The 9,665-nt window shown below is 41.4% G+C and overlaps 1 protein-coding gene across 2 annotated transcripts in view; it reads left to right on the top strand.

Moving 5' to 3' along the window:
• Nucleotides 1–9,665, top strand: part of KIF5C (kinesin family member 5C) — a 138,089-nt gene that overhangs the window by 22,337 nt on the left and 106,087 nt on the right. For both annotated transcript variants that reach the window (XM_025215982.1, XM_025215979.1), the window contains exon 2: nucleotides 1,670–1,760. The gene's annotated coding sequence lies outside the window, so the exon portion shown is untranslated. The remainder of the gene's footprint in view (nucleotides 1–1,669; nucleotides 1,761–9,665) is intronic.

Genomic DNA, 9,665 nt, shown 5'->3' on the forward strand with positions numbered 1-9,665 from the left:
GGGAGCGGCGGGGGGTGGCTTTTGCCACTGCGTGCTGCTTGTCCGGTGCTTCTCTGGTGGCTGCTGCTGCTCGTCGAGGAGGGCATGTGGGGGTGGAGGTGTATGCCCCCGGATCGTCACAAGGCGGGGTGGGCCGGGAAGAGCCCTGTGCAGCCTTGGCCCCAGCTTACCACACCCCGTGCATATCTGGGGGCACCCCCCACCCCATGCCCTTCTGGGCTAGTGGCAGGAGCAGCAGCAGGAGCCACCAGGTGAGCAGCTCCTGGTCAAGCAGTGTGCAGTGGCAGGGGCGGCCCTCCCCTCCATGCCTCCCAGACAAGCCCCGGCCCCAACCCGCACCCCCCCCCCTCCCCCCCCCCCCGCGGGGAGCCCTAGCCCCACTCCTCCCTCACCACGGTGGCTTTGATCTGCCTTCCATGCCCCTTCCCTCCCCTCTCCCCTTCCACCACAACAGACTTACCAGCTGCATGCATCTTTCCAAGCTGTCAGGCTGTACTCCTTGCTGCCTACGTGCTGCGCTGCAGCTGCGCACATGCATGGGCCATGTATCTGGCAAATTATTGGCCATATCATGCCAATTTCCAATACAGACAATTTTCTTTATATTGGTGCTGATCCGGTATTGTATCGGTGCACCTCTAGTGAAAGCTAAGAGCTGGCATTTTCCAAGGGTTGCCTTGAGCCTAAAAAGTTGAGAGCCATTGCACTATGACACCCAGATGCCATGGCTAACTATGACTGTTGCAGGATTGTGATTATCCACAATCTGGAAAAATCCACAGATTAAAACATCAAAAACCAAAGATTTGGGGCTTTGCTTCCTAAAAGGACCCTGTGGAGTTTTTTGGTTTTTGTTTTTCTTTTTTTTCCCTGATGAATTAAAACATGCTTCCCTTTGTAATGCCTTTTTTCCCCTCTCACACACAAAGGCATTCCATTGCTCAGAATGAAATTTTGATTCTTTGAGTAAAGTGGAAGATCACATTAACTAGTTTCACATTCCATGATTTCGTTAATTTTTTTTTTCTGTGCGTCTGTTCTTGGAACCTATTAGATTTTAACCATCCTATTTGTTCCTAGCGCCTTGCTGAAACTAGGTATTTTGACCAAAATAAAATGTACTAAAAACATTTTAAGTTGATCCTGAGCTGGTAAAACAGCTATTCAAGCTTTCAAAATTTACAAAATTCTGAATTCCAGTGATCTGTCTTCTGATCCCTACCACTACAAGTTTCTGAAGCACCAAATTGATAAAATTACTTTCCAAATGTTGATTAGTTTAGATTTATGAATCTTATCTGAAATTCTGCAAGCGTAGGGTGGGGAAAGAAACTCAATTTCAAGCAGTCATATTTCAACATATGCTTTCTTATCGCTTTCTTCCACTTCAGCATGGTGAAATTCGATAAGTACATAGGAAATATGGCATTTTATATTTGCTAACTGCCATGAAAACAATTTCAGAGATTGTGAGATGTATCCCTTTATCTTTTTTCTATGGAACTGTCAATTTCATTTACTGTAATACATTATTATTTCTGTTGCAATGAACATTATCATTCAGAACAACCTTAAAGTGAGTCTTAGGGTAACCTATTAAGTCGCTTCTTCTTTACTGCTTTTATTATTACTGTATATCATCTTAAAGTGTATTGTTTGTTTATTTCAGCAGGGAAAGCCTTATGTCTTCGATAGAGTGTTACCTCCAAACACAAGCCAGGAACAAGTTTATAATGCCTGTGCCAAGCAGATTGTTAAAGGTAAGTGAGGTTCTCATTCATCTCTAAATAGCAAATGTAAATATTTGATTTTAATGCTGCCTGAAGCTAGGTAAACATATATTGCCCTTTCTGTGCTTGAGTTTAGGCCCTAGTAGAACTCATCCTTTGAATAAGAAGTTTGTGGTGGGGTATATAAAGTACCCCTGCCCCCCACTCAGGGTTTATCCTGGGCGCCAGTCAGTTTGTTACACTACTGCCCCACACTGATCAAAAAGGAGGTAATGGCTTCTGGTGCCTACTCAGCTGTGCCCTGCTATTCCTGCCATACGTAGTTTGCTTGGGGAAGTATAATAGAGCCGAGCTTAGTTGGTGGCTATCTTGGAGGAAGAACAGACTTTCAGCTTTCACTCTGTTGTAACTAGGAATGGATTAGAGACTGCTAGTGCTCTAGGAAGGTAGGCCTGTTTTAGACTTGCCTCTGGATGTCGAGTTAGACTGTTGTACATGATACCTCACCAGAGACTCCAGTGGTTTGTGATGAGCTCAGGAGTGACATAGGCAGAGCTGTGAAAATAATTTTGGTAACAGGCTAAGCATGATTTGGCTTGCTGTGGGACCATTTTAAAACTGTAATAACAAATAATCCCTTTGCTGATGGTAAAACAGTGCCTAGAACAGGAAACAGTATACAAAGTAGACTAGTATAATTGTTTTAACATGGCTTTTGCCTGCTCTGTCCTGACTAGAGGTACTCTGTTTTAAACCTCTGCTAATTGCAACTGATTTTTAGATAGTCAGTAGAGATCTATTTTTAAAAATGTCTTCTAACTGCAGGGGTAGAATTGCATGAGGAGGCCTGAGATCACCCAGCTAGCTGAAAACAGTGCTGAACTTCAGGGAAGAAAGGAACCTTCAGTTTCACTACCAGAATTCAGATTGGCTGGTGGTGATGCAGTGATATGAGCACTAGAATAATTTCTAGTAGCAAAGGCACTTCTCATTAAAGGCTTATCTGCATGGGAAAGGTATTTAAAAGTAAGCTGAATTTTAAAAGGCAATAGCTATTTCTGCTGGCTCCCTGTATTAGCATTCCTTACACCATTCTTATTGTGGCTCAGCTCTGCCCACAAAACACTAAAAAGGTACTCACAGTGTGGAATAAATGTGTCAATGGGCAGCTGTTTCCTTGCGTAGATGAGCCCTAAGAAGAGAATAGTTATTTCATGTACAGAAAGCTCCTTTTTAAATGAGAGGTAAGCACACTGTGGCTGCTGGATTGCACTCTGAATGCTACAAAAATATCATAAATCATTTCAGTGTTATGACTGAACTCGTTAACCTTCAAATGCTTAGTTACATTTTAATGTCCACCATTGATTTTTCACAAAAGACATTTAGGAAAGGCCTGACCCTGAGCACTAGTTAGTGTCCTGTTAATTGTTCAGCACCTCACAGAATCAACCCTGAGTTTCCCAGATCAGTTTCTTCATAATGACGTGGGCTGATTACCGCACTTTTTGAATGTGGAAGTCCCTTGATGTCCTTGTTTTTAGTTTTTTAACATTACTTTTGGGGTGTGACCAATACCAGGTCATTGTTGAATGCGGGGGGGCTCAAACTCCCAGCCTGTAGATCCGATCCAGTCCCTGGTACTATGTGGTCTGGCTGCAGGGCTCCCTATGGATTTGTGGGCAGCCCCACTGGGCATGGCCCTCCATGCTAGATCGGGTGTGCAGGGAGGCATGGGGCCTGATCCTGGTGCGCGAGGGCCAGGTTGGGGCAATATGGGGCTCTTGGAGCCTGCTTCCAACTGGGTGAGGGCAGTGCAGGGCACTGCCACTTTCATCTGGCTGGTATCATGCCTTGGGGCCCTGAACCACCTCCACCCAGCTCCTGCATGCTGAGATTGGGCCCTGGAGATCTATGCCACCCCCACCCCAGCTGACTTTGGGCTCCAGCAGGGTGGAGGTGGTGCAGTGCCCCATGGTGCAATCCTGGTTTGCAGGGTGATGCAGCACCCTATCCCACAGACCAGCCTCGTGCCATTCTTCTCGCCTGTAGGGCCAGAAGTGTGGGCACTGCGGGTTTAGTGCAGTGTTTTCCGAAGTCTGGGGAAGCTCCTCTGGGCGCGTGAAAGAGGAGACAAATTTCCCAGTTTTCCAAGTTCTCGATTTGCCCCTCCGCCCCAAATTAAAGTGAAAATTTTCATTGGAAATATTGGAAAGGAAATCTTCAAAACGTGATGGAGTATAATAGCTGTATAATCACTTCCCAGTGTTTCCTGAGAACCTAAACAGCAGCTGTGAAGTACAAACTGCCTTTTCTGTTTCAGCTTAGGTGTCAGTGATGATATTTTAAATGTCATTATTGTTAAAAAAATTTTGCATTTCAGAATGTGTGCATTGGGGAAAGCAATATCAGCTCATCGGTGCAGCTTGTTTTCCAAGGGGACACTTTCAGGAGAGATGCTAGAAATTAAGATGCTACCCATCTTAATTTAACAAAACCCACAGGGATTTGAGTTGGAGGTGGAAACAGTGATTAGTTTTACTTTTTGAAAGTGCAATTCTGCTTTCAGGTGTTTGGAAAATGCTGTTTAATGCATCCCATAGAGGGTAAATGCTAAGGTTGTCTCTTTGGCATCATGAGTGCCAGAATACACATTTCACTGTGTAAGTGGGTCACTTATCCTGCTGCCTTAAGACAGGTGAGTCAGCTCTGTTCTGAGTTTCTCAGGCCAGTTTTATAATTCACAAAATAACCTTGAATCCATGACAAACCAAAACAAATCAAACCCTTTGTCCTTTCTGAATGTTAGGAGATGGTTGATTTTAATCTAGGCTTATCACCAGCACAGCAGCCTTTCCTCCTTTCCAGAATTTGCCTTCTGGAATTTTTCATCCTTTTTGTGGCTCCCTGCTTATTAGCTGGTCCCTGCTTCCAGCTTGCCCCAAGCCTCCCAGCCCAGCAGACTAATATCCACTGACCACCTGCAACTGAGTTCCAAGCCCTTGAGGAGTCCAGGACCTACTTAATCACTGTTGCTGCCATTCTGTCATTCCTACCTTTCACAACACTCTTACAGAATATGTTCTTGGTTGCATGATGCTGGTTATTAAGTGCAAAACTGCACTCACTCTGTATGGACCAGTTGTAAATGGTTGCTGGGGGATGGAAGAAATAATACATTACATTGTTGTACTCTCAAAGTCTTATTTGAAGAAACTGTTGAAATCTTCTGTTACCAGACATTTTGGTGCATGAATAGACTTGTAGATTCTTTTGAAAAGAAATGTAATCTTTTGGTTAAAGCGTTGACATGGGGTTCTGGAAATTTGGGTTCTCAGAAATACTCATAGACCGCCTGTGTGACCTTGGTCAGTTAATCTCTTAGTTTCCTTAGTTCCTCATCTGGAAAGTGTAGATTAAAATACTTCTCGTCTGTTGGGTCAGTTATTTTGATTGTAAGGTGCTCTTTCTCAAATGACATTTGTGTAGAGTAGTTAGCTTAATTGGACTCCAGTCTTGGTTAGCGCTACTAGAAATCTACTGTCATACAAATATCAACATGGCTTTCTAGATATTATAATTTATCATTTCTCATTATTAAGCCCCCAAATAAAAATCTTAATGCAATGATGATTACACCTGTAAACTGTGTAAATATATATAATGAAATGTTTTTGTAATAGTTTAGAATATTACTGACAGACCATCAAGGATACTTGTATAACTTAATTTATTACATTAAAATATCCATTGAATATTAGATCATTATTTTCAAAGGTTTATTGGTATTTTTAAATAGTCTCATGATAGTTACCTTAAGCCATCTTTATTCATAATACACCCACACTGTTCCATATTGTTTCATTATGATTAATGTCATTACAGAAAATGTCATTTGGCATAATGAATGACCACTGAATACTAAAACGATGGTTACAAAAACTGCATTGACAACAGAATTTTCTAATTTAAGATTTTTAACAAAAGCTGAACATAGCTGTTTATTTAAATAAACAGCTCAGTATCTGAACCACACTATTTTTATATCCCATGTATAAGAAACGTGCAAACCATGTCCTTTGGTTTATATAATTAAATAGTCTAGGTTTTAGAGACATTTGTTTAATAACTTGAGCTCTTTTCAAATATCTTTCTGAAGGATTATCATATACAGCGGTGAATCTGTCAGTCATTCTCCTTTCTGTTGCACTGCATCCTACTCTGATCTGGCCTTTTGTCATCAGAAAATGCTTTTGCTTTTTAGTCTAAATAAAAAGATTATTATATTTTGGGGGTCTTTGTCTTTTCTATACTGTCATAGGAAGAATGGTTGGAAGGAATTAAACACTGCTGGTTGGAAGGAATTAAACACCATGGTTACTAGACATTGTTGTTGAAATACATGTTAAATATGTCATGGCCAGTGCAAGCTGTTTGCTGGGCTTTTGTTTTTCAGCTGTGTAGCAATTTATGTGTGCTCTGCAGCCTAACGCTTGGAAGAAAAGAAAATGAATTGTTTTAATGATTTTTTGTGGTAGTTCTTTATAAAAATTCTGGATAGTCATCACTGAATAGCTTATTAGCTGTCTATTCTGATTATTTATATACTTGACTCAACTGAATATTTAATGACAGAATTGTAGAAGTTAGAAGTGGAAAAGATGTATTGGATTATTCTGCTCACCTATAGAATAATTGATTCTGGAATGTTTTAAAACAGTCCTTTTTTTTTATAGAAAACCTCTTGGGATCTTGTTGTGGAGGATCTGAATACTGGCTGTTTGTTCAACATAATGAAACTTTTACTTTAAGGTTTGCCCTGTTCACAAATTCCAGAGGGAAAGCCTAGAAATTTTCTATTCCTCTCAGAAAACAGGAGTATTGAAGGGTTGAAATTCTGCACCCCCCCCCCCCCCAAAACACACCTGCAAGAGAACTTCTGTTATGCTGTGCCTGCAAACAGATGCTAGTACAGGGGGAGCCTGTTCTCAGGTCAGTGTATCTTAATATTATTAAAGAGTGGCCTGTAAAATAAGAAAGGAGAGAGGCTTTAGGAAAGAGTTTCCTGTATAAGTAGGTGAGAGTTTAGCAGCAAGCATAGGGGAATGATAAAAGAGGAAGAAGAGAGAGAGAAAAGTTGTATCAGAAGGGGTTACTGTTATATATAAACAAATGGGGTATTCAACAGTGGAAAGTCTACAGAAAATAACCCTTATTCCTCTGAGACTTCAATGCTGGCCTTTGTCAGTTGCATTATCCTTGTTCACTCAAGGTGTTGTAAAGGGCAATGGAGTGAAAGGTGATTTTTGAGAGAGAATAGACATAGTGGTTTTCAAGGCTTTTGAGCTGAGAACTGACAGCTTGAAGCACATGCAGTACTGGGTCCAGTGAGGGTTGCATAGTAATTAATTTGAAATGTTATATTTTTGTAATGGTCATACGATATTTGTGTATTGTAACAGATATTTACAGCTTTTACTTAAGCTTAGTAATGGGTTGTATGTAATAATATCCATATATCTTTCTAAAATGGGAACAAGAATAAATGATTCCAGTGGAGAAGTGGGTAAAATGAGGCAGGTGTCCAGAGTAGGTTGGTTGAATTTATTCATTTTAATCTTGATTTGCATTACCATTTATTTTCGAAGAGATACTCATTCTTATTGGTGGGTATAACCATTAAAGCATGTTGAATTTCAGCAAAATGTAGCCTTAACACTAGTTACTTTTTAATAATTAGCAAGACACACTATCCATACATATTTATTAGGCAGTTACATATTTTAATAAATATTGAGTCAGATTGCCAACTCCTGTTTGTTTGCATTAGGAAATATGAACAATACATTTTTTTATTTCTTAGATTTTCTTTTGTACATGAGGTTTGTGTCAATCATTGTGGGACTCAGTTAAAAATGGACAAAAAGAGTCTTTCAAAATTTATTCTGTTACTTAAATAAAGTTATCTGCTAGATTAAAGAAGAGATCATTGGGCTCATTGTTGCAACATATTTTAATTTATTTAGTTTAGGCCTTAGTAAGTTGTGAATTTCAAATTTATCTCTAAGCAGGTTTGCTTTTAAAAAGGAACCAACATTAATTTTGATCTGCACTAAAGCTACTTTAGGTTCCACTTCCAGTTTCTACTGCCTCAACTATCATCCAGATCTGCTACCCTCAGCAGTCTTCCCTACCCACTCACAGCTGCCTGTTTAGGCTTCTCTGGGCATCCCACCAACAGGCATAGACTCAGATGCTGAGCTTCATAAGCTATTTTAAAGTTCTCTCTCTTTCTTTCTTTCTCTTCTTCCCCTCCCATCACTTTCCTTTTCCCTCCTTTTTTAAAAACTTGTACATCTTACAAACACTTTCTGATTAGCATTAAGCTTTCAAGAAAATTAGTATTAAAATCACAGCCATGAAACTTCAATTGGTTTACTTTTACCAAATGTAGGTATAAAGGTGATCAAAATCAGGGCTTATAATTAATGGAAGGCAAGCTTCAGTCATACCTCTGGGGAAGCCGCTATCTGTTTAATATTCAAGCTATTACTGCTGTAAGCAGGTCTTCCAGCTCAAGCTCATACTTCATTGAACTGCAAATCAATAAGATGCTGCTTTTAAACAGGAAATGTGAATGAATGTTTTGAAATCCTAAGGAAGTGAAACTCAGACCTGTTTAGAAGCCCCTTGATAAACATAACTGGCTGAGCTGAAGGTATGGGCTAGTTTATTTATGCCACATCAGAGACTAAACTGCTCTTAAATTGTGCTGTCAATGTGTGAATTTTTAACAGGCCTTCTCTCACTAGAGAATGAATAAGCCGTGTTTTATTTCTGTAGATGAGGTGACCATGTATTTTAATCACCTTGGTGTAGACTCTCTGGTGCCCTGTAACATTCGATTACTTGATTTCAGGGTTTGGAAAATGTACCCAAAACTATTAGTCTCACATTCATAGTTTCATAGTGCTTAGGGTCAGAAGGGACCTAAACAGATCATCAGGTCTGACCCCCTTCCCCGGGCAGGAACAGGTGCCGCAGTCATATCACCCCAGCCAAATCATATCATCCCAGCCAAATATCTGTCCAGCCTCCTCTTGAAGACTCCCAAGGTAGGAGAGAGTACTATCTCACTTGGGAGACCATTCCAGAGCCTGGCAGCCCTAACTGTAAAGTAATGTCTCCTGATGTCCAGCCTGAACCTTCTCTCTAACAATTTGTGGCTTTTATTCCTGGTAACCCCCGGGTGGTGCCTGGGGGAACAGAGCCTCCCCTAATTCTCACCGGTGCCCCCTAGTGAGTTTGTAAATGGCCACCAGATCCCCTCTCAGCCTTCTCTTGTGCAGGCTGAATAGGTTCAGGCCCTTTAGCCTCTCTTCGTAGGCCTGCCCCGCTGCCCCTTCACCATGCGAGTGGCCCTCCTCTGGACCCTCTCAATGCTAGCCACATCCCTCTTGAAGTGCAGCGCCCAGAACTGGACACAGTACTCCAACTGTGGCCTGACCAACGCCGCATATAGGGGAAGGATCACCTCCCTGGACCTGCTTGTGATGCATCTGTAGATACACGACAAGGTGTGGTTAGCCTTACTGACCGCTTCCTCGCATTGGCGGCTCATGTTCATCCTGGAGTCAACAATGACTCCAAGATCCCTTTTTGCCACCATGTTGACAAGAAGGGTGTTCTCCAGCCTATATGTGTGTTGCTGCTTCCTTCTCCCTAGATGTAGTTACTTGTGCAGGCAGTCCTCAACTTACGAAGTTTTGAGTTACAACGTTTCACACTTACAACATTTATAAATTGACACCCTGTTTCAACTTTATGATGTCAGTTTTGACTTACAATGCTTGATCCAATGCGATGCCACACCAGCGAACAAGTTCGCTGCGGCACCCATCTCCCTGGAGAACATCTGTCCAAACTTCCTTGGAC

The sequence above is a fragment of the Alligator sinensis genome, unplaced genomic scaffold (assembly GCF_000455745.1).
Source record: "Alligator sinensis unplaced genomic scaffold, ASM45574v1 scaffold810_1, whole genome shotgun sequence".
Taxonomy (NCBI): Eukaryota; Metazoa; Chordata; order Crocodylia; family Alligatoridae; genus Alligator; species Alligator sinensis.